General features: G+C 52.3%; 1 protein-coding gene across 2 annotated transcripts in view; it reads left to right on the plus strand.

Annotated features, from left to right (window-relative positions):
• The first annotated feature begins 235 nt into the window (after positions 1-235).
• Positions 236-21,716, plus strand: part of DLGAP3 (DLG associated protein 3) — a 137,700-nt gene continuing 116,219 nt past the window's right edge. Inside the window, exon 1 of one of the 2 annotated variants that reach the window (XM_038377985.2) lies at positions 236-776. The gene's annotated coding sequence lies outside the window, so the exon portion shown is untranslated. The remainder of the gene's footprint in view (positions 777-21,716) is intronic. The other variant, XM_038377990.2, reaches the window with a different exon arrangement.

Genomic DNA, 21,716 nt, shown 5'->3' on the forward strand with positions numbered 1-21,716 from the left:
GCGGGGGGAGCCAGAATCCGGCCCTGCGGCGCCCCCGGCCCCTGACGCGCTCGGGGAGCTCGCCCTGCCCAGCCGGGGCCGGGGGCGTGGGGCTCGCCCTCCGCGTGGGCATTTTCCCGGGGGCAAAGCGGCTGCTGTGTCACCCAGCGGAAAGGGGGCTTGGTCCCCGCGCCCACCGAAACAGCCCGTTCCCTGCACGCCCGCCCCGAGCGGGGGGCCCCCGGGGCGCGCCTTGGCCTCGCGCATGGGAGGGGGGCCCCCCCGTTGCCTGGCCTAGCCGCGCTGGAGAGCGGGCGAGCCGCCTGGACTGGGGCACCGAAAAGCACCATGTGCTGAGACCCTCTTGCATCCTCCCTGCAAAGCCCCAAGGAGCCCGGGCTGCCCCGGCGGGGGGGGGGGGGGGGAGGCTTTTGTGTCTGCGCGAGGCTGCACCCCCCTCCCCCCCCGTTCCTGGGGAAATCCACCTCCGCATCTTCCCCCGCGCCGCTCCCCGGGTGTCCGTGAGTAAAGGAGACGCCGCCGTGTCTGTCTTATTAACCCCCCAGATCTGCAGTGCGGGGCTGGGGAGGAAGCCGATGGTCTCCGGACCCCTCCCGCTTCCCCTTCCCCAGCCCAGCCGGGCTCCGGCGCCGGGGAAATCGCGGCTGATTTATTCTCCGGGGCGGGGGCGTGATCCTCAGCAGGAAGCAAAAAAAAATCCGGAGGAGGAGAAGCAAAAGCGCTGGAGGAAGCTGGAGCTGAGGATGTAGCCCCGCGAGGAGCGGCTCCCCGGCAAGGTAAGAGGACCGGGGCTATTGCTGGCTGCTGGGGGGGGGGGGCACATAAGGCTGCAGCTGGATCCTGGCGAGCGAGCCCAGCCTGGCGGCTAGTGCGCGCCATCGAGCAACAGTTAGTCGCCCACTTTGCAAGGGCTCGTCCCTACCTGGGCGTGGGCTGGGGGCGGATTTGCCCCCCCCCCCACCCCCGCTTTCTGGGGGGGAGGGCGTCCGGGCCCCGCCGGGGACCTGGCTCATCCGCTCGCTCTCGATTCGCTCCTGCTGGGGCGGAATCTCCCGGTGGAGGTCGCTGGTGGCTCTCTCCCCACCCACCCCGTGGGGGCTACCGGGGCTGCAAACGGGCCGGCTGGGGGCGAGCGGAGCCCGGGTAGGACTCGCTCCCGGGGCTGGTTCGAGGTGCAGACGCCCCGCAATCGGGGGGAGGGGGAAGTTGCTGAAGGGGGGAGCGAGCGACTTGGGGGCGTCCTGCGGAGGTGTGTGGGGGGCGTGTGTCTCCCCGAGCCGCAAAAACTTGCTGGCTCGGTCATCTGCCTGCTGGGGAGGGAAGTGAGACCCCCCGCCCGCCGCCCTTGGAGGTTTAAACCGGGGGAGCAGGGCAACGCGCCCCCCCCAAGTTTGTAGGGCTTCCTGGTGTGGGAGTGGCTCTCCCTCCCAGATACGCCCGGGGAGTTAGCGCTGGGCTGGGGGGTCCCGGCCCGGTCGGCTGGGAGTTCCCCCAGGCAGTCACTGGCCGCTGCCGCTGCACAAGCGATTGTAAATAGTTACATCGGGTCCTGATTCTCCTCATTGCCAGCCAGGGGTTTCTGGATGTTGAGCCACTCGGCAGTTCCCCCAGGTGACTGCCCGATCCTGGGGGCGCTGAGCCCCCGTTGGACTGTCTTGGAGCTAGGGGTGCCCTAGCGGGGGTGCCCTGCAGAGTATCTCCAGACTTGGAGCATGCAGAATGAGAGGCCGTTGTGGAAAACGTGGGTCCCTGCCTCGGTTTCCCCACCTGTAAAACGGGGGTGGGGCTACTGCTCTGCCCCGTGGGCGGTGAGGCTAAATGAGTACATCTGTGCAGTGCTTGGAGTCCCTCTGACAGAGGGTGACACAGAAGCACTGAGGAGCCTGAGCTTGGACCCCAGCAATTCCTGGAGGAGGTCCCCAAAGTAAGGCCCAGATCCTGTGAGCAGCTGTGCAGAGCAATGGGCAGGATCGGGTGCTCCGATTGCCCAGGGCAGGCTGCTGACCAGAGGGTGAGGGCAGGAACTCCGAGCTCCTGGGTTTTATGGGCTGGATTTGGTTCTTCATTGGTTTTATTTTTTTGGTGGCTACTTTGATTAATAGTAAATGCTGCTGTTTGGACAGGCCTTCTCCCTGCTCAGCAATCTGCTTGTGGAGTCACAGAAACAGTGTCAATCCTGATCCTGAAGAGAACAACACGTGCTGCGGGCCGGATAGGGGTTGTATTGTAAAGAGTGGACGCTGTGGGTCTGATTTCCTTTCCCTTTACAGCGGGGTAGCTCTGCTGAGTCACTCCAGTGCAGTGGAGAGCAGAATTGGGCCCTGGGCTTTCAACTGTTGTTGGAAAGTAGGGAGGATTGGGTTTGAGCCTCATTCTCCTCCTGAAATCCAACAACAATCTCTCTACCAGGAGCCTGGTGATGGGCAGTAGCATAGCTCGGTCTCCGATCCCAGCCTCGGTGGATGTGGATTCTTCCTTTTGTTGACTTAAATTGGAGCAGGATCAGGCCCTAAATGTAGATTCAGCTAAAGAGGTAGCGTGATGTAATGACCAGCAGCCTGGGCCATCCACTGGGTTTGAATCAGGGAGTTCTGGCACTGCAGTGCAGACCTCCTTTAGGTGAGCTATAGGAGTAACTCCATTAGCTACCAGCAGAAGTAGGGCTGTTATCCCAGAGTTGGCAGGCCAGCTGGAAGGGGGGATGGGACGGGACACAAGTACACACCAAAGGCAGGCATGGAGATTTGGCATAAGGTGAAACCTTCCTCCCTTCAGAATGTGATGATGAGGGTTAGACGTGTTCTCATGGCGGCGTCCTGTGGGCATCCGTGCCTCGACAGCTCCCTGGCATCTGTTTGTTGATGGCTCTGGTGGGCAGTGCTGTTCCTTGTTGGGAATTCTGTGGGGCAGGGGTTGACAGACATTGCAAAGCGGCTTGGGGCATTTTGCTGGGGCTAATGTGTTTAGCCAATTGTGGGAAGATTTAATTCCCATGTTGGGCTCACTCTCAGAATCAGCTGCAGGCTGCCCAGCATGGAGTGATCTGGAGGGACATCCATCCCTAACTTGCATGCTTGTGCTGTCAGTGGCCCTGTGAAAGTCTGGGTTTGCCATGTCCCAAGCACTATTCTCGCTGGCTGCAAAACCCCAAATAAGGTTGCAGAGGACTAGTCTTTCTTAGCAACAGCATTGGAGACCCCAGCATGGTGGGGGTGAGGTTGTCACTTATTGTAGGTCCTGGGTCTCTGTACGTTACTAGAGCCTAGTTTCTGTAGTGTATAGGAATTCGGTAGTATTCCTTTAAATAGTTTGGGAGTTCTCTAGTGGACCTCCCTGTCTTCTATTACAGTCTTGCCTGGAATCTCACATGAAAGACTGCAAGGCACCAGAAGGATCTGGGATGTGTATAACCTGGGTATGATATGTACAGCACCTGGAGTGGTGGGGATGAGGAGGGACCCTGCTGGTGACAGACCCACCTGGGGACATCTGCTGCCCCCCAATAGGTCCCTCCAGGGTGGGCTTCAGAGCCTGAGTGCAAATGGCTGCAGGCTATGCTAGGCCTGTGAACCTGAGCCTGTAGACGCGGCTCTGAGACTTGCTGCCTGCAGGTGTTTTTCGCAGTGTAGATGTACTCTCAGGGGTTACATCCATTGGTGGGCTTACGCCTGTCATCTAGACCCTGAGCATGAGGCTCAGAACTGGTGGGATGAAAACACAGCTGGGTGGATGGTCATTTATAATGCCAAGTCCGTATATGATGGCCCTGGAACCCAAAAGAGGGCTGGATTCCGCCGGTGTGAATCTGGAGTGATTCCAGAACAGTTACTGTTGTGTAAATGAGAGCAGGAGCTTGCTGGTAAAGTTTAGATTCCCTTAGGGAAGAGCTGTCATTTCCTGACTCTCCTGCTCTCCTTTTCATCCCACCCAAGTGCTTTTAAGTGCTCTCCTGTAAACATTTCTATGTGTTCCCCAGCTGCTGGAGTCCTCGAGGAGGCTCCTCTGTAGGCAGCTGAGGAATCTTTCCTTTGACTGAGGGAGGGGATCAGGCCGTGAGGAGCAGCATGTGATAGCATCACTGATGCACTTAGAGGAAGGGTTGGCAGAAGATCAGCCCTTTCAATGCATTTATCAAAGTGCCCGCGGCTCCCGTTTCAGCAGGAGTGTCAACATGAGAAATAAACAACCACCAACATAGCCACAGAGCCATTTGAGTACCTGGAATGGGAAGCTGGCATGGGGCTGGCGCTGTCGGAGCTTGTACCCGTGGCAAGATGGCACAGAGCGGGTCAGCGCGTCAGGGTAGAGCTCAGATGGGTAGACTCTCCGTGAACTGCATCTTATAATACTTAATGTCCTTGGTTAGCATCTTCAGGCCTTAGCCCCAGCTTGGAGCTTTCCATACAGACAAGTTCTGGGCTTTGAGCAGGGTCACAATGAAGCATGACCATCTCCCAGCTGCTTGGTGACCTGTGTGTGGCTTAGTCCACACCCTAGAAATAACTCCCAGCGTTTAAAGCCAGAAGGGACTATTAGATCTTTTAATTGGTCTTCCTGTATATCAAAGGCCGTAAGCTTTCATCCACTAGAGCCCAATAATTTGCATTTGACTAAAGCATTTCAGTCTTTGGGAGGCCAAATGGGGGTGTGCTTCAGGCAGAGAACAGGAGAGACCCAGGTGCCGGGTAGATCGGGGTGGGCAAACTACAGCCTGCATCTGGCCCATCAGAATCTTTAATCTGGCCCTCAAGTTCCATTGCCTTGCTCCGGCCAGGGGCGGGGTTGGGGACTTGCTCTGCTCCGGCACCCTGACCTTGCTCCCAGGCTGGAGCACTGGGTGGTGGAGTGGGGCAAGTGATGGGGTGGGCCTGCACTGGATGATAAGTGAGTGGGCGATGGCCACCCATGGCTACGCCCCAACACAGTGTCTTTTCTGATTTAAAAAACCACATTGCTGTCACAGCTCTTCACTCATGGCCCGCCATACAATTTCCATACCCAGACGTGGGCCTCAGGCCAAAAAGTTTGCCCACCCTTGATCTAGATCATCCCTAGAGGGCAGCCATCCCTTTGATTCCAGCGTGGCAATAAGACAGCTGCCATAGACGGCCCAGCTTCTGGAGAAAGAGTGGGTCCCCACTGGGGCGGTGGTGGACTGGAGTTAGGAGGGGAGTTTGCATTGCTGAAGGTGGTCTCAAGTCTAGCATTAGTGGGCCGCTGTCCAGGTGGTAAAACCACCACTACAACCCATTCCCTTGTTGCTGAGAGAGGTCAAGGTCTCGATGGACCATGGGGACCCTACCCCAGCTTTATGGGGAGGCTTTTTCCAGCCGGGGGCTGAGGCTTATTGTTGGGACAGTGGCGTGTGGGAAGCTTGCCCTGCTGCTGCACCGACTCTGCGGATAATCAAAGGACTTAAATCACCACTTACGATCTTTCATCAGCACTAAACTCCTAGATGCACTGCTCTGCAGGTAGATAAGGCATGGCCATTAGCCAGCATGTGGGTCATTGCCAGGGCTGTGAATGCAAGTGATCCTGGGATATTAATTAATACTTGCTATTGGGGGTTGGGGAAATACTGGGGCGCAGGAAGGTTGTGCTATAAAAGGAGTGCAAGTTTTGGGACTGTGGTACCCATGCTGGGAACATAAGTCTCATACCTCAAGATACATCTGTGATGGAAGGGGGTCATTATGAGTAACGCCCTTCCCCTCCACACCATGGGTTTTATTATGGTCTAGTCTTGTGATCTGAAGAGTAGAAGTGGAGAATCTTAGACCTAAGGTTTAAGAGTCTAAAAGTCTTACTCTTTCTGATGGTATGGCTGGGCTCTCCTGGAGCAGCGAGCCAGAGCCCCCTCCCCCTTCCAAATACAAATTCCTAAAGTTTAACTGATCTACATTTTGCACAGGCTTTGTCGGGGGCTAAACTTTTCCCAGTGCCTGTGTCCGGAATTTTTATTTGGGCCCATCAAGAGTTTTGTGGGGAGAGATATGGGATGGAATATCACTGGCACAGAATAACATCCAATTTCAAGTATTTCGGGTCCAAATATTGCACTTACAGCTAAGATCTATAATGAGCTGCACTGAATCCTGGATCTGAACGGCCAGGAAGTTTGGATCCAGATCTAAATTTTGCACTTGGCTTTGATTTTCCATCATAAGCCTGAACAGCTGGCCATTTTGGATCCAGATCCAGGTTTTGCACATGGCCCTTAGCTCTCTAATAATAAGATGAACAAAAAACCTGGATCCAGCCTACCCTGATTTTTTTTTTTTTTTTTTTTTTTTGGTGTGGATGTGGAGCCAAACGTTGCTCTTGGCCCTTATTACCATAATAGGCGGAACCAAAGCCGTGGAGCCAAACAATGTGAAGAATTTAGACACAGATCCAGATCATGTGACTTAAGCCCATCACTCTCCACACAACAGGATTCCCCCCCAAAAGCTCTCAAAGGGCCAAACCCAGTAAAGGACTGAATATTAGGTCAAAAAGGTTGACTGAACAGGCTTCTGCTGTAACACAGAGAGCATGGAGATTCCCACTGCAATCCTGGATGCTTGCTCCAGGACTTTGGCAATGAATAAATAAAGTTACATTGCCTGGAAGGATACAGAGTTCTAAGAATACTCTCCTGATTTCTCTTTCAAAATGCTGAGAGGCCAGCATGAGCTTGCATTAAGGCCCTATGCTGTTTGGGTCAGATCCCCCGTTAGTATAAATTGGCATAGCTTTATTGAAATCACGAATAGGCGGCTGGTTTCTCTTCTTCATAACCTGTCTCACCATGATATAGTGGTTTCTTCCTTCCTACAATGTGCAGCTGGGTTAATCGTCAAACAGCGGGCTGATGCACTGCGAAAAGGCCATAGAATTGCTCCTTGAAAGGCAGATTAGGGAGCTTGCGTACAGGTGGAGCAATTCCCATCTGCAAGCTGCATGGCATATAGGAATGAATCTCAAGTGGAGCAATCTTATCAGGAGCGGCTGGGGAAGGTTTTCCTAGTTACACCAGGGAGGTGTATAAATAGATCACCTTGCCCCCATTCATCATGATGGTGGATCAAGGAGAACTTTCCCCGGGTGGCTCTTGACAAGCCGTTTGGTGCAGTGGGCACCTGTGCAGAGTGGAAAGGACACAGTGGCCCCTCAGATGCAGGCTTGTCGGTCTGTTTCCAGGGTGAAGTAACTCAGTTTTAAAAAAACTTCACTATTAAAAAAGAAAAGGAGTACTTGTGGCACCTTAGAGACTAACAAATTTATTAGAGCATAAGCTTTCGTGAGCTACAGCTCACACTCACGAAAGCTTATGCTCTAATAAATTTGTTAGTCTCTAAGGTGCCACAAGTACTCCTTTTCTTTTTGCGAATACAGACTAACATGGCTGCTACTCTGAAACTGTTCACTATTAAAATCGCAAATGCCCCATCCCACACAAGGGAAAAGACCCCAGAGCCCGGGCTGTTTCATTGAGCAAAATATGAATTAAATGGTAATGAAGCTGGAACCAAAACCCAGCTAAGGGGTGTGAGACTTACACTTTCACCTGGATGGGGAATGGCCTTGACCCAGCTGGAGGATTAAGTTGCTGCCCATGTCTGGATGGGCTGCCTTACGAAGTTTGTATTTCGTGGTGAAGGCCATGGTCGGGTCGCTGGGCATGTGTGTAAAGCACTGGAGAGCAGTTCCCAGCTCCGCCAGACTCCCTGGGGGACCTGGGCCAAGTCGCTTCTCCTCACTGTGCTCATCTCCTCGCCTGTGAATTGTTTCCCCATGTGTGGCGCTCAGGCCGGGTTTCCTCATCACTTCCTAGCCCCCTGGGAACAACATGACCGTCCGAAGCTTGTACTGATGCAACCTTGCTATCACCCTGCCTCATTTGGCCTATTCATAGAATATGCAAAATTCTGTGGCTAGCTAGGGCTGCGTGGCTGTGTCTCTGCTGCTCCCCTTGGGCTCCCAAGGGTGTCACAGAGTGTGGGGGAGTTAGGACCCTGCACCCCTCTTCCATTTTACTGGCTGTCTGAGAGTCACGGTGAATCCCAGGAAGGTTTATTGGACGACAGGAACACAGTCCCAAATAGAGCTTGTAGGTACAACCAGGACCCCTCAGTCAAGTCCTTCTGAGGGCCAGAGAACTTAGACCCCAGCCTTGGGGTTCCCTGTGTTTCACCACTCAACTCCAAACTGAAATCAAAAACCCCTCCAGCAGGCTCTCTCCCCCTTCCCCCAGCTCCTCCTCTAGCCTTTGGTCCAGTTCCCAGCAAAGGTATCAGCTCTCCCAACCCCCCTCCTGCTTCATGTTACAGCCTCAGGTATCTTCCTTCAGGGGAAGAAGTCTCCCATTGTCAAGGCAGACAGTCCCAGTGAACCTCCCTGGCAACACTCCGAGGTCAAATCCACCCCACTCCCTGCTGCATCACAGAGAGGCACTGGGGTTTGGCTGGACTGAGGCTCAGGAGATCTGAGTGCTCTTCCTGGCTCTGCTACTGACCTGGGTGTGACCTTGGGCAAGTCACTTCACCTCTCAGTGCATCAGTTTCCTCTCCCATGTTTTCTAGTTAGTTGGTAAGCTCTTTGGGGCAAGGACGGTCCCACAAGGTGTGTCTGCAGCACTTAGCACAGTGCAGCCCTGATCCCAGTTGGGGCCCTTAGGGCACATCTGTGCTGCACACTAAGTCCAGGCTCTGAGTCAGGTTTGAGCCCAAGTCCCCCTACTATCCACACACAAATGAGTCTGACAGGGGTCAGCCAGCTCTCCGGAGCCAGGTCCTCAGACCTTGCTAGGGGCTGGGTTCAGAGCCTGAGTCCCACTGCGACTCGCACCCAGCCCTATGACTTTGCAGTGTGGTTGCGAGTCACGCTGCAGACCCGACTTGGAAGGTCTGCGCAGCGCAGTATGGGCTCGATAGCAAGGCTGCGAGAGCCAGGTTTACAATGCAGCGTGGACGCTCAAACGTGGGCTTGGCAACCGTGAACTGTCCGGAAGTCCAGGCCCCACAGACCTGGGCTTTGTGTGCAGTGTAGACCTACCCTTAGGCACAACCATAATACAAACAATAAATCAGAGTGAATCTTGCTTCTGCAGAAGCATCTGCCCCTCCCACTTGAATGCAAAGAAAATCCCCATTAGCTCTGAGCCATGTAGGGCCTATGAAACACAGCTGGGTACTGATGCCATCCATCAGAGGGCATTGGTGTGTGTGGGTCGGTCTCTCTCTCTCTCTCTCTCTCTAACACCAAGGCTGAGAGATTTGACAATACAGATGAGTCACCTTATTTGAAAGGCTACCTGGCTGCTGTGCTTGGCAATCCTAGAGGAATCCTTGAGATCCACATTGTAAAATCTGTGCGACTGAAACAGACTTAAGTGTCTAGTTTGTGGCCTCCTCCCACGGCTTCCTAGGGATTCCTCTGCGGCCAGGGTCCCTTAGGACAGCTCAGGCTGAGTGCTGGCAGCCAGGGCCAGGACCTGAGGCAGGCCTAGGGCCCTGTTGCAGGCCGGTGCTGCTGCCGTAAAGCGTTGGCCACGGCGAGCTTGTAGGTAGCCCTGCTTAAGTAGGGCTGGGCTAGCCTCGGAGGGACAGGTGCAGCCCTGGGGTGACTTGTCCTTTGCAAGGGGGATGGAATGCTGCACCTCCATGTCACCTCTGTCCTTCCCCCTGCTCCCGGCACTCCTCCTTTTCCCCTGCGTTCTCTCCTGCCCCCTCTCTCATGTCACACGGTCTTCTCCCTACGCCCTTCCCCTTCCCCTGTTCACCTGATCTGCAATCTGTCCCGTCTGCACCCCCTCCCAGAAGATGAGCGCTCCCCCAGAGTGCAATACAATGGAGAAGAAAGCACTTGCTTGCAGAAGGTGCTGGCTCTGAGCTGAGCTCATAGCTTGCCTGGATCTAGGTTCCCACTCAGGCTCTGCACACCCCCTTCCACTCGAAGCAAGCCAAGAAGCAACGAGCGAGAGTGCGCACAGAGCAGGAAATCTGTGCTTTCTCCCATCTTCTTTCCCAGCTGCTCCCCTTCTCTCAGGGACACTAGCTCCTGGGGATCTCTGCTTTCACCAGCCTCCTTTGAAGCAGAATGCAACTGACGGATTGTTTCGCTGCATTTTGGTGTACGGATTGCTGTTCCGGTTAGGGTGACCTGGCACTTGGAGGGAGATACTACCGCGATGGGAAAGAAATGACTTAATCATTCCCAGGCCGGTACTGTCTGTGTGCGTGTGCAGGGTCTGATCAAACTACTTGGGCAGGTATGTCAGCTCAGGAGGGTACATGGAGAGACATGTAATGGGAGAGCAAATGCACATGGGCCTAAGGAGAATTAATTGGTACAATTATACATTTTTATAAAGACAGGCAAGATCTGTGTGTCTCTCCCACACCAGGGATAAAGGGCAGAGTATCTGCGGATGAACTTTGACATCTTTCTATTTAAACTCCCGTAAAACCTTCTATAAATCCTAATTAGACTTGTCACGTTTTTACTCCCACCCCCCAAAGACTGGAATTGGAACAAGTAATGATGTGGTTTTTAATCAGCTGCAGAATTCCTATTTCTCTCGGCTCTGGTACAGTTCAGAGAGATGCGTCTCAGGGCCTTTTCGGCTGGTGTTGCCCAAGCAAAGAGGTAATTCTCTTTGTAATTCTCCCTTTTCAAACCTTGCTTACCGCACACGTACACTTCACGGCTCCCTGCACCTCCGGCAATAATCCTGGGGAAGTCCTACAGTAATAAACCAGTGGGAGGCAGCCGAGCACTCATGAGCAACACTACAGTAAGGGGGGAGGGGAGCAAACCTTTGGGGGTCTCTTCCTGGCAATCACTGACTTACTCTGGGACCCTGGTGAGTTTTATAGGAGTGTGATATTAAGAGGCACTGAAGCCAGTGGGAGCTGCCGCTGCTCGGGACCTCTGGAAATCAGGCCACTTGATCTTCTGAGCCTCAGTTTATCCCTCTTGACAAGGCTAGAAGGATACCAGGGCAATGCGAGGTGCAACTGATGCTTGTCAGCCTCTTTGAGCAGCTCCACTGAGGGCTGCTATAGAGGTACAAAGCTTTACTGGTAGCGTGTGATTTATGTATCATTCATAGCTGTTGAGTTGCACTTGAAAAAGCATTTACAGGTAGGTGCCCAGGGTCATCTGGCATGCAGGTCGATGCACACGCCCAGACAGATACACTGACAAATGGCCTCAGTGGTGGATGGCCTTTTTTCCTGACACAACCCCGTAATGTGCGACTTGGCACCAAGGTGACTGGTGCAGCATTTCAGAGTGGTAGCCTGTAATTGCAATCAAGAAAGCCTGTGTTTGAGGTAACATTAATGCTGCTGGCACGGCTCTGTATGGGCAGCCATATGAGCTGCCTCTGCTTTGTGAAGGTGTCTGGTTGAGCGTGTTAAGGGAAGGCCAACTTGTCGGGGCTACCACAGGATAAATGTTAAAGGACAATAATGATAAAAGTCCCACTTAAGCCCTCTGCACAGGAAGGAATTTAACTCTGTCAGCGCAAATCCACTTTAGCTGGGGTGATCCTTGGCACGTTGTCAGCAGTGGGGATTGAGCCTGGGACCTCTGGATTGAAAGACACGAGACTTTTCTGCCTGAGCTTAAATATCTGGCTCTGTTAGCGAAAGACTGTAGAAGCTCATCAACCTCTGTTGTCTGTGTCACAGTTCTGGGCAACTGCACCTGTATTTCCCCTCCGTGACCCGGTAAGGGGACCCACTCTAGGCTCCTCGGCTGCCACCTTTCTTTCCCAGACTCCTGTCGCTCTCCCTCCTCACCAGGGTGTCTTTCCAGGCTGCACGGTTCCCTGCCAACACTGGCCACGTGGAATAAGAGACAGTCCCTGTCCCAAACAGCTTGCAAAGCACCTGTGTTTTGCTTTCTCTTTGAAGGTGTATAAGCAGCATAACTGCTGGCAGTTATGTTACTGCACAGCTCTTTCTAAGCAAGCACATTTATTCTCAAGACAAAAGCATTACAGAGAACAATGAAAGAACCTACACCCATGTCAGTTATCTCACCAGGTATTACCTCTAGCAGGGTTTCTGGTAGGAGTCAGTTCTTCAAACCCCACCAAGAGGCTTTCTTGTGGTTACACCTTTATAACAGCCTTAGCTCTGAACATGTAATCAGCTGACAATGTGTCTCTGCTTAGGGCGTAGCTTCAAAAGAGTGGGTTTTTGAATAACTGGAGGAAGAATTTGCATTGATCCCTAAATAATTTCCCAGGAAATACTGTCCCAAAAGATCATTTGTGTCTACCGCATTGTTCAATACAATCCTTTGATCATCCAGACCCACAACAATACAGAACCTGTGCATTTAATACAGTGGACTCCAAAGAAACTTAAACTTCATTCAGTAAGGTTTTTTCAAGGGTATTGCAGGAAATTGCCCTCTGTGTCCCAGACTGCTAACCACTAGCGGGGGACAGTGTGCTAATGGAGTGGGTGTGGCTTACACATGTGCTTGAACAATTTGAGCCAATAAGAAAGCAAGTTTTGCTAGATGTATCTTTGCTCTAAGCAGGCACTTCTGTACATGTCAAGGTGATTTTTATTTTTTCTCCGGTTCTCTGCGACCAAAACCTCTTCAGATGGCAGCTGTGACCAGTGCTAGTGGATGCAAACATTTCTGAATGCTGGCCACCTGTGAGTCAGGACATCGGTAGAATAGCAAATGTTTGTGGTGTTGCCCACTCTTGCAATTTTATTGCGAGCCTCTTGATATTTGGTGCTTTTTCTTAAAACTCCTGCAGGCAGATGATTACATGAGTCTCCGGTGTCTTTTTTTTTTTTTTTTTTTTTTTTAAAGCAAGTCTCTACTCCTCATTGTTGTCGAAAGATGCTTGAAAACGTGACCAGTGTGCAACTTAATGGTTCAAAAAGCAGGAAGTGAAGAACAGTCCCCACCATTTTTATTATTTAAATAAATCTCATGGTTTTAAAGCCAGTCTCATTGTTTTTGAGCACTTAGGCTTTGCGGTCTGTGTTAAGATACATCAACTAACAGTGGAATACCATGTGGGTGCGCGCACACATAAATGAATTAAAACCGGTGGCAGCTTGTTGAGTTTTAGCATACAGCTACTAATTGGCGGCTGTTTTAACACCATGGCTTTAAGAAACTGCTCTTTCCTAACTTCTGTCCTCTGGGGTTTTGGCTGACCTTGTCTGACTTTTCTCATGGGAAGGGTCCTGTATTCACTGTGAAGGGAAAGTACTGTTTTTAAATGAGACATAGTTAACCTGTGGAACTTGCTGCAGCAGGAAATCATGGACTGAACCTGCGAGGCAGGCTATTTGAAATTACTAGTAGTATTTGTAGTGCAGTAGCACCCTGTTGTGCTAGGTGCTGCACAAATGTATAACAAAGAAAGAGTCCCTGCCCTGAAGAGCTTACAGTCTAAGTATCCATTCACTTTAGGAGTGTGAATTCAGTTTTACAACAGATCAAGATCACAAAGACCCAAAGAGGAGGAAAATAAAGCTTATACTTCAGAGTGAGATTGTTGCCTATTGGTTAGAGAAAGGGGCAGTGAGTCAGTCAGGACTCCTGCGTTGTGGTGGGGGGAGCGCGCAAGGCCGTGCCTCAGTTTCCCCACTTGTACAAAGGGAGTGTTAGGACTGACCTGTTTTGTGAAGCGGTTTTGCAGGGCCTAATTAATAAGGTGATAACCCATTTTGTGGCCCTTCGGGCCTAAGCTCAAAGTGCAGTTACTGGTTTGGTCTGTACAGGGAGTACCACTGTTGGGTCAATGTTCTGTGGGATTTGTCTCATTGCTGTACTGGAAGCATTGACATGAACCTGAGCTGACCTTCAAGACATCAATCTGGATCCAACCTCCAGCTCTGTCTAATAGGCTGCTCCAGTCCCCCAGCTGAGGGTCTGAAATCCAGATCCAAATCCAAACTTCTCTGCACTTCAGAGTGTCTGGCAAGGCACCAGCTGTCACTGACACCCTGCTGCTCTGCTCACGTCCATGGAGGGGCGTAAGGGGGCGCAGAATACAACCTTCATAGACAGAGGACTTGGCACTGGACTCGGGTCAAGATCTGGGGTTTCGATTGGCGTCATTGCTGTTAGCATTACGGTAGCGTTTGGGGGGGGGCCCTGACTGAGATACCCCTGGAATAAGAGGCAGTCCCTGTGCCAAACAGCTTACAAGCTAAACAGCCAAGGCCGAATGGAGGGGAAACTGAGACAAAGAGAGTGAAATGACTTGCCCAAGTTCACACAGAAGGTCAGTGCCAGGGTTAGGAATAGATTCTGAGACTCAGGCTGCAACTCTGTCCACTAGCCTATGCTGCCTCTCCCACCTGGAAGTGGAGGCCAGTATTTCCCCCCCAGTCTAAAGCCAGGCTCCTAGAGTGTCATTTAGGCACCTAAAATAAGTGGCCTTGTGGTTCCCTCCCCCCCCCCCCCCCAACTGCTGAGTGCCTTATTCTCCCACTGGCTCCCGTGGAATCGGTGGTGAGCACGTCCCCTTTTCCAGAGGCGCCAAGGTCGGGAATTGGGGGTCTACCGTCAGGCAGCCAGCTGTGAACAGCGCCGGGTTCCTTTTGCTGCAGCAGAAGTGCTTGTCGCTTAGCAGGTCTGTCTCCCCTGCAGCCAGCCGGCTAAGTGGGCTTCTGTGTACTGTAATCACCAAACAACCAAGCGGTTCATGGAGATTAGGGTGGATCCCTCTGATGGGGCAGCAGCCAATGTGAGCGCTGCCCGGCTTCTGGCTGTTAACTAATGCCCAGTCTGCCACTGAAGGGAGTGGCTGGGTAAATGGCAGGGCTGAGGTATTAGGGAAATCAGGGCTATCGTGTTTAATGAATTCGCCTGAGAGCGCTCGTGGGCCCTGCGCATGGAAAGTGGCTGCAGAGTCAGCTTTCTCCTCTGCCTCTGAGCCGCTGTGAACAAAGAAATGGGCAGTTTGGTGGTGGGATCCCTCTGTGTGTGCGTGCATGTGTGTGTGTGTGTGTGTGGGGGGGGGGGGGCTCTGCATTCCCCCCTCACCCTGCGGGGATGTGATCTGTGTCTCTTTCTGATGCTGGGATTTGTGGCTTTGTCAGCTCCAAAGGTTCAAAAATCAGGAGCTGGGCCCCCAGAATCATGAGATTTTTTTTTTTAAAGCAAGACATAATATTGGGGCTCTGTTTAGTTGCCTTCTGGGGTGGTAGCCAGAACCAGGAGAGACAGAAACACACTTAAGCTGGGATTCTCATGGCACCGTGGGACTCGAGCAGCTGGGGCTTTAAGAAACACATCAAAGATGGCAAGCTTAACAAGAGAAGCCTGAGAGCTGGCAGCCCTGGATTTGTGTAGGGGTCTCCCTCGCTGTAATTTTTTGACCAGTCACATCCAGGAATGGATGGTATTAACCTTGTTCACTCAGGACTGTCACCTGCCCATCTTTGTGGGGCCAGACCAGGGGTCTACCTGGTCTGGTGTACTGCCTCTGGTGCAGTTGGTGCTTCCAAGCAATGCAACCCCCTGTACTCCCAAAGGTGCAACGCATCCCCATGAGAGCAGGTGGGAATAACAGCTGGCGATCAGCCTGTGCCATGCAGCGGGAGGATAGGGAGCCTCGTTTAATGGCAGAAGCTCTGCTTAGCCACGTGGAGGAGGTGGTTTGTGAGACTGCAGCGTGGAGGAAGCCAGGCGTTGGGAATGGATGGGAACTCTACCAAGCGCCCCCCTCCCTTTCCAGCCACCTGATCTGTTCAGGGAAGGTGGTGGCAGCCTGGCAGGGGGTAAAGCCTGTAGCTCCAGCTGCGAGGTTGGACTGTAGGAGAAAACAAAGCTAAGCAAGGAGGTGCTGAGAAGAGGCTCCTGGAGTATCACACGATAAAGAGGGCAGACATTTGGAGCAAGAGCTGTAGGAGATAGAGTGCCGAGAACTCGTGTGCGGGCCCATTTGGGCATCACTGCCTTCTGCTGAATGTAATCAGAACTGCTTCACTGTGCATCATGGGCCCTGTACTGCTCAGAGATTCTCCTGCAGCTCAAGAGGGGGGGCAAATGCTTTTGGAGCAGGAGGAGCTGAGTTCTGGTCTCGCTGCGCATGGATGCTGGCTGTGCTCTGATTCCAGAGAAGGGTAGAAGCTGGGTTGCAATGGAAGAAGCTGTGTGGCTAAATGGCCCACTGCCTGCTTACGGCGGCTACCAGTGCTGTGGAATAAAGCCTTTAGAATCATGATGTAGAGACTCGTTTGTCAGGGAGTTGTGGGGGGGCGGGGAGGTGCTCAGGACTGCGATGACATAAAGGACTCTGGCTTGGAGTCCCCAGCCCATAAAAAAGAGGGTAGCTTTTAACAAAGTGGCAGCTGGGTCTCCCATCTACAAAGGATCTTAAAATAACTCCCCTCCCCTGGGCTGCTCCCTGCACGGTGCCAGAGGCGAACCCTTAGCTAGCTTATGAAATTCCAAATGCCAGGAGGGAGCCTTTGGGGCCGGAGCAGATGCAGTGCCAGTGAGCCACTGACCTAATTCATGGGTTGGGGGGAAGGGGGGCCCCAAGGATCTGCTGTGTTGTAGCACAAATTTCAATATTCCACTGTAACTTATTTAAAATATACATGCTTGTAAATTACAACTCCCTGGGAAACTTGTCCAGCTGTGCCATGCTGCGCATGTATCCGTCCATCTGTCTAACAATACGTGTGGGTATAAAATCTGGGCAGTGTGGTGTAGGGAACTCATCCGAACTGGGTGGCAATTGGCTCTGAGCGTCTCCATTTGGAAGTTGCTGTGTGTATGTATACTTGTGAATATAGCTGTGAATAGAGATTTCTCCATCTGGGAGCAGCTCTTGCTGGCTCTTGACTGAAAGCTCTTGTAAGACTACGAGTCTGTGGTATCCTGCACTGATGGGGCTCCCAAACCCTGGTGTTTTGAGGTGTTGGGGGTTGGTTCTCTAAGCTCCCCCCACAAAGGGAGGTTGTTTTGTATCCCCACCCCATGCCATAGAACAGGCTGGGGTATAGCGCTTGAAAACCATGGCTCTCTGGGCATTGATGGAAGGCAGGAGCACTGGCAAGGGAAAGGGTTATTTTGTGGATAAGGCATTGGACTGGACCCAGGAGATCTGGGTTCAGTGCCCAGTTCTGCTACAGACACGCTCTATGACCATGGGCAAGTCATTCAGTCTCTGTGCCTCCTTCCCCACCTGTGCAGTGGAAATAATATTCCTTCCCTTGCCTGTCAGGTTTGTGCAGATTATAAACTCTGTCTGCACAGCAACCAGCACGAGGGGGCCCTGATATCTGCTGGGGCTGGGAAGTGCTGCTGTGATGCAAACAATACATAACTAGTCCTGCATGTGCAGCGAGCAGGAGCGAAGTCACAAATGGGGTCATTATTTTGTGCTTCCAGACCCAACTTATTTATTTTTTTTAAAATGAGAAAGGTGATTGGGCCTTTCCAGGTAAGCTGACAAGCAAGTCAAAACCCATTAGTCGGAAGGTGTTAACGTCGTCTCTCTATCTTTGTTCTGGGGGAAAATCTTGCATGTCTCTGAGCTAGCAATCCTGAACTCTGCGCTCCAGAGGTGCATGCCAGGACATCCCTAATTTGCCTTATTAAAAGGTTTGACAAGTGCCATGGTGACACACAGAAAACCATCGCCTTGAGGCTGTTATCTGGGGTCTGTTTCCAATTAAGTCTCTTCACCCCTGGGGACTGGCAGATGAAGTCCCCAGAACAGCCTCAGAGCCTGCACTTGAAGTGTTTGCATCCTTGGTGGCACAGCCCTGAATTACTTAAGGAGATTTACGGCTCTCCCTTCTAATGGTGCTTCATTGACTCACCTCCGTGGTGTTATTGAGCATATGTGAGATCATCAGGTTCCTTTGGGATGGGGGCTGTGGATTTCAATGTGGATGGACGGGGGCATGGGGGTATTCTCCATGCTCTGTGGTGGTCTGGGCACCTGGGTGCCAGGTAGATGCTGATGTATTGTGAATATCCTCAGGAAAGAGCAGTGCGGCATGGTGAAAAGGGGCTGGAGGAGGAGAGATGCAGGGGGCTGAGACTTAGGAGGGCCATGAGAAGCAGTTGCAGCCGTGGTCAAGGAGGGAAAGGATGGGGTGCTGAGGGGCTTGCTAGAGGTAAGTGGGACAGGATCGTGCAGCTCTGGGAAAGGCGGGAGCCCCATTACTACAATCACTGAGAGTGAAATCCTGGGGAGAGCAGCCCCTGGGGACCAGCCGTTGTGCAGCCTCCAGCAGCGGGAGCATCCTGTGGGGTCGAGCACGGTGTGAGGATGTAGACAGATGGACAGACCCTACACCTGGGAAGGGGATGGGCTAGCTGTTCCATTAGATCTCTCTCCACTCTGAGCGCTACGATTGCAGGAGGGGCAGTGGGTTTTTTGGCCCCCAAATTCAAAGCCACCTGCTTTTTGCTGGCTTTGGGCTTGGGGGCCAGAGAAGAATTAGTGTGAAGAGAGCTCCCCGCTCAGCCCCCTTCCTCTCCAGGCTGAAGGGGAAGGGGTGCGCTTCTGCAGCCCACCGCTCCGTATGAGGACATGATGACGGGCTGCTTCTGTGCGGGGATAGATGCAGGGCTGTAGGCACACCCCATGCGGGGGAGCCACGGCAATCACCCTAGCAGAGGGCCAACACTTGTCCTGCATCGGTAACTTTAGGGTGGTCCCCCCCAGAGTGCCAGCCCCAGCTCAGGTGGCCTGGCCTGCTCTGTGGTGAGGGTGTGGCCAGGTCATTTGCTTTCTAGCAGCCCCTGCCGCTTCCTCTGCGGGAGGCTTCTGACATCTCTGCATCAGTTGCATTCAGGGCCCACCCCCTCTCTGAGCAGCTGTTTCAGGCTCTCAGCCCCTGCAGACTCGGGCAGAGTCCCTTTTGCTTGGGTCACGCTTTCAGACTGTTCTAACTCTCACCGTTGCAAAGAAACATCTATTTTTAAAAATGATAGCTGAGGTCCTGATACCAGCAGGGGACTCTGGGACCTGGGCCTATTCGCACAGGCCTGTGCCTTCATTTGTCTTTGCTTTTTGGGCTTGTAGGTTGGCTTGCGGGGTGAGAGGGTAGGATCCAATCTCTAAAGCTGCCACAGCTGCAGCTCTTCCTTTGCATGCTCTGTGCTGCAAGTGCTTCCCGGTCCCTCCTGTTACACGTTCCTCAGAGGTTCCCTTGGGTTGAATCGTGCTCTGTGCTTGCTGGGAAGATTAGGAGGCATGTCTGTGCAATGTGGGGCCAGGACACTGACTCCCATCGCTGCTGAGGGGGAGCTGGCGGGCTCAGTGCTGGGTATGCAGTCTCACCTGGTAAATCATTAGGCTGCTGCCACTTGCCCCTCCCTCTGGAAGGCAAGGTGGCTACGGAGCGAGAGGCCGGCATGGTCACAGCTCAGCGATGGAACTGGGGCTGCCTGCAGCTGTGACTGTCACCCCATTTATTTAGAGAAGGGAGTGGTGTTAGACGGTCTTGTGGTAAAAATACAGGGCTGGAAGTTTGGGATATCAGGGGTCAATTCTTGGCTCTGCTGCTGTGCTCTGGGGCAAGTCACTTACCTAACCTTTGCCTCAGTTTACCCAATGGTGATTGCCTACTGGTAACGCTCTTCTGGGGTTTAACTTGGCATGGCCAAACCATGCTTCTTATCCTGGGCTAAAGGACAATTTGGTCCTAAATGTTTTGTAAACCTCTCTAGAAGTGCCACGTATGTTTAGACCCACACAGATGCACAAACAAACAAATCTGTAGATGCACATGTGCATGCCTGCCGAGACCTGTCTGACTGTACTGGGACCCAGAGTATGAAGAGCCAGGCGAGACGCAGTCCAGGTGATGCCACTAAGCCACCAAGGAGTCCTGTGATGTTAATTCCATCCGCCCCTCGGCTGTTCTCCTGCTCTCCCTTTGCCTGGGTTAAATTATTTAACAGACCCCGCTCTGGCAGGAAGGGCTGCAGGCAGACGTAGACACGAAAAGAGAATTAAATTAAAAAAAAACTCCTGCTCTTACTCCTTGTCCTCTCTTCTGCACCTCTCTACACCAAATCCCCTCCAGCCAGGGGACGTGCCAGGTAACCTGGGAATTTGGCACATGAGTGGGTTTAGTTTGGCATCATTTCCTGTTTCTCAGATTTATTGCAGCTGTTGCATGGGGCCATGTAAATGAGAACATCTTGGCATAAAGAATGCAGGCCACTCTCACAGGATGGGGCACTCTATCTTGGGGAGTGGCGACTCTGAAAAAGATTGGGAGGTCCTGGTGGATAATCAGCTGAACATGTGCTCCCCCGGTGATGCTGTGGCTCAACTGTCTGATGCGATGGTTGGATGAATAAACCGGACTCTCGTGTCGGGGTGGAGAGGTTCTTTTGACCGCTTCTGGAATGCTGCGAACCGTTTGGTGCCCACAGTTCAAGAAGGATGTAAATAGATTGGAGAGGGGTCAGACGAGTTTCGAGAATGATTGAAGGGTTTGAAAAACCTGCCTTACAATGATAGACCCAGAGCTCAACAGGGCGGGTTGCGGATTGGCTTGATTAGTCTTTAAGCACCTAAATGGGGAATAAATACTTACTAAAGGGCTCTTCAGTCTGGCAGCGAAAGGTCTAACACCATCCAATGGCTGGAGGTTGAAGCTAGATGAATTCAGACTGGAAATAAGGTGTAAATTTTTAACTCCAAGAGTAATCGACCATTGGAACAATTCACCCAGAGATGGGGTGGAGTCTCCATCACTGACGGCTGTTAAATCAGAGCCCAGTGTTTTTGTAAAAGCTCAGCTCTATTTTGGGCCTGTGTGACGCGGAAGGTCAGACGAGAAGATCTTGGAATCTGCATTTCCCCCCTTTAAAGGCCAGGCTGTCAGTGATCAATTTAGGCTCCCAGGATCCTATGGTAGGTTGGCTTTAGGGCCCTATGACCCATTAGGGCATAAGCCAGCCTGAAATTGATTTTGGGGGTAGGAGCTGGGGCGTTAGGAAGAAACAGCTCCTCTGTGCAGGCTGTTGTCCACGCAGGGTTTCAAGCACCTTCCTCTGAAGCAGCTGGCACTGGGCTCCCTTCTGGCTCATCTGCTCCGTAGCCCTGGGAATCCTTGCTTCTGCAAGGGGATCTGTAGTTCTCAGCAGGATTCATAATGGCCATACTGGGTCAGACCAAAGGTCTATCTAGCCCAGTATCCTCTCTTCTGACAGTGCCAATGCCAGGTGCACCAGAGGGAATGAACAGAACAGGTCATCGTCAAGTGAGCCATCCTCTGTCGCCCATTCCCAGCTTCTGGCAAACAGAGGCTAGGAACACCATCCCTGCCCATCCTGGCTAATAGCCATTGATGGACCTATCCTCCATGAACTTATCTAGTTCTTTTTTGAATCTAGTTTGGACCTTCACATCCTCTGGCAAGGAATTCCACAGGTTGATTGTGCGTTGTGTGAAGAAATACGTCCTTTTATTTGTTTTAAACCTGCTGCCTATTAATTTCATTTGGTGACCCCTAGTTTGTGTGTTACAAGAAGGAGTAAATAATGCTTCCTTATTCACTTTCTCCACACCAGTCGTGATTTTATATTCTTATGTTCTTGCTTTCATATGTGCTCTTGGTCATGGAAAGCGTGACTGGTAGTTCAGGCTGCCATCACCTCCCCATCTGGCGGGGATGCACAGGCTTTATTGCAGATTAAAAGGAAAGGTCTTGGCATTTCTTAACAAAATACACGTTTTTTCAGTGCTCCTGGATCTT

This window comes from Dermochelys coriacea, chromosome 19 (assembly GCF_009764565.3).
Source record: "Dermochelys coriacea isolate rDerCor1 chromosome 19, rDerCor1.pri.v4, whole genome shotgun sequence".
Lineage (NCBI taxonomy): Eukaryota > Metazoa > Chordata > Testudines > Dermochelyidae > Dermochelys > Dermochelys coriacea.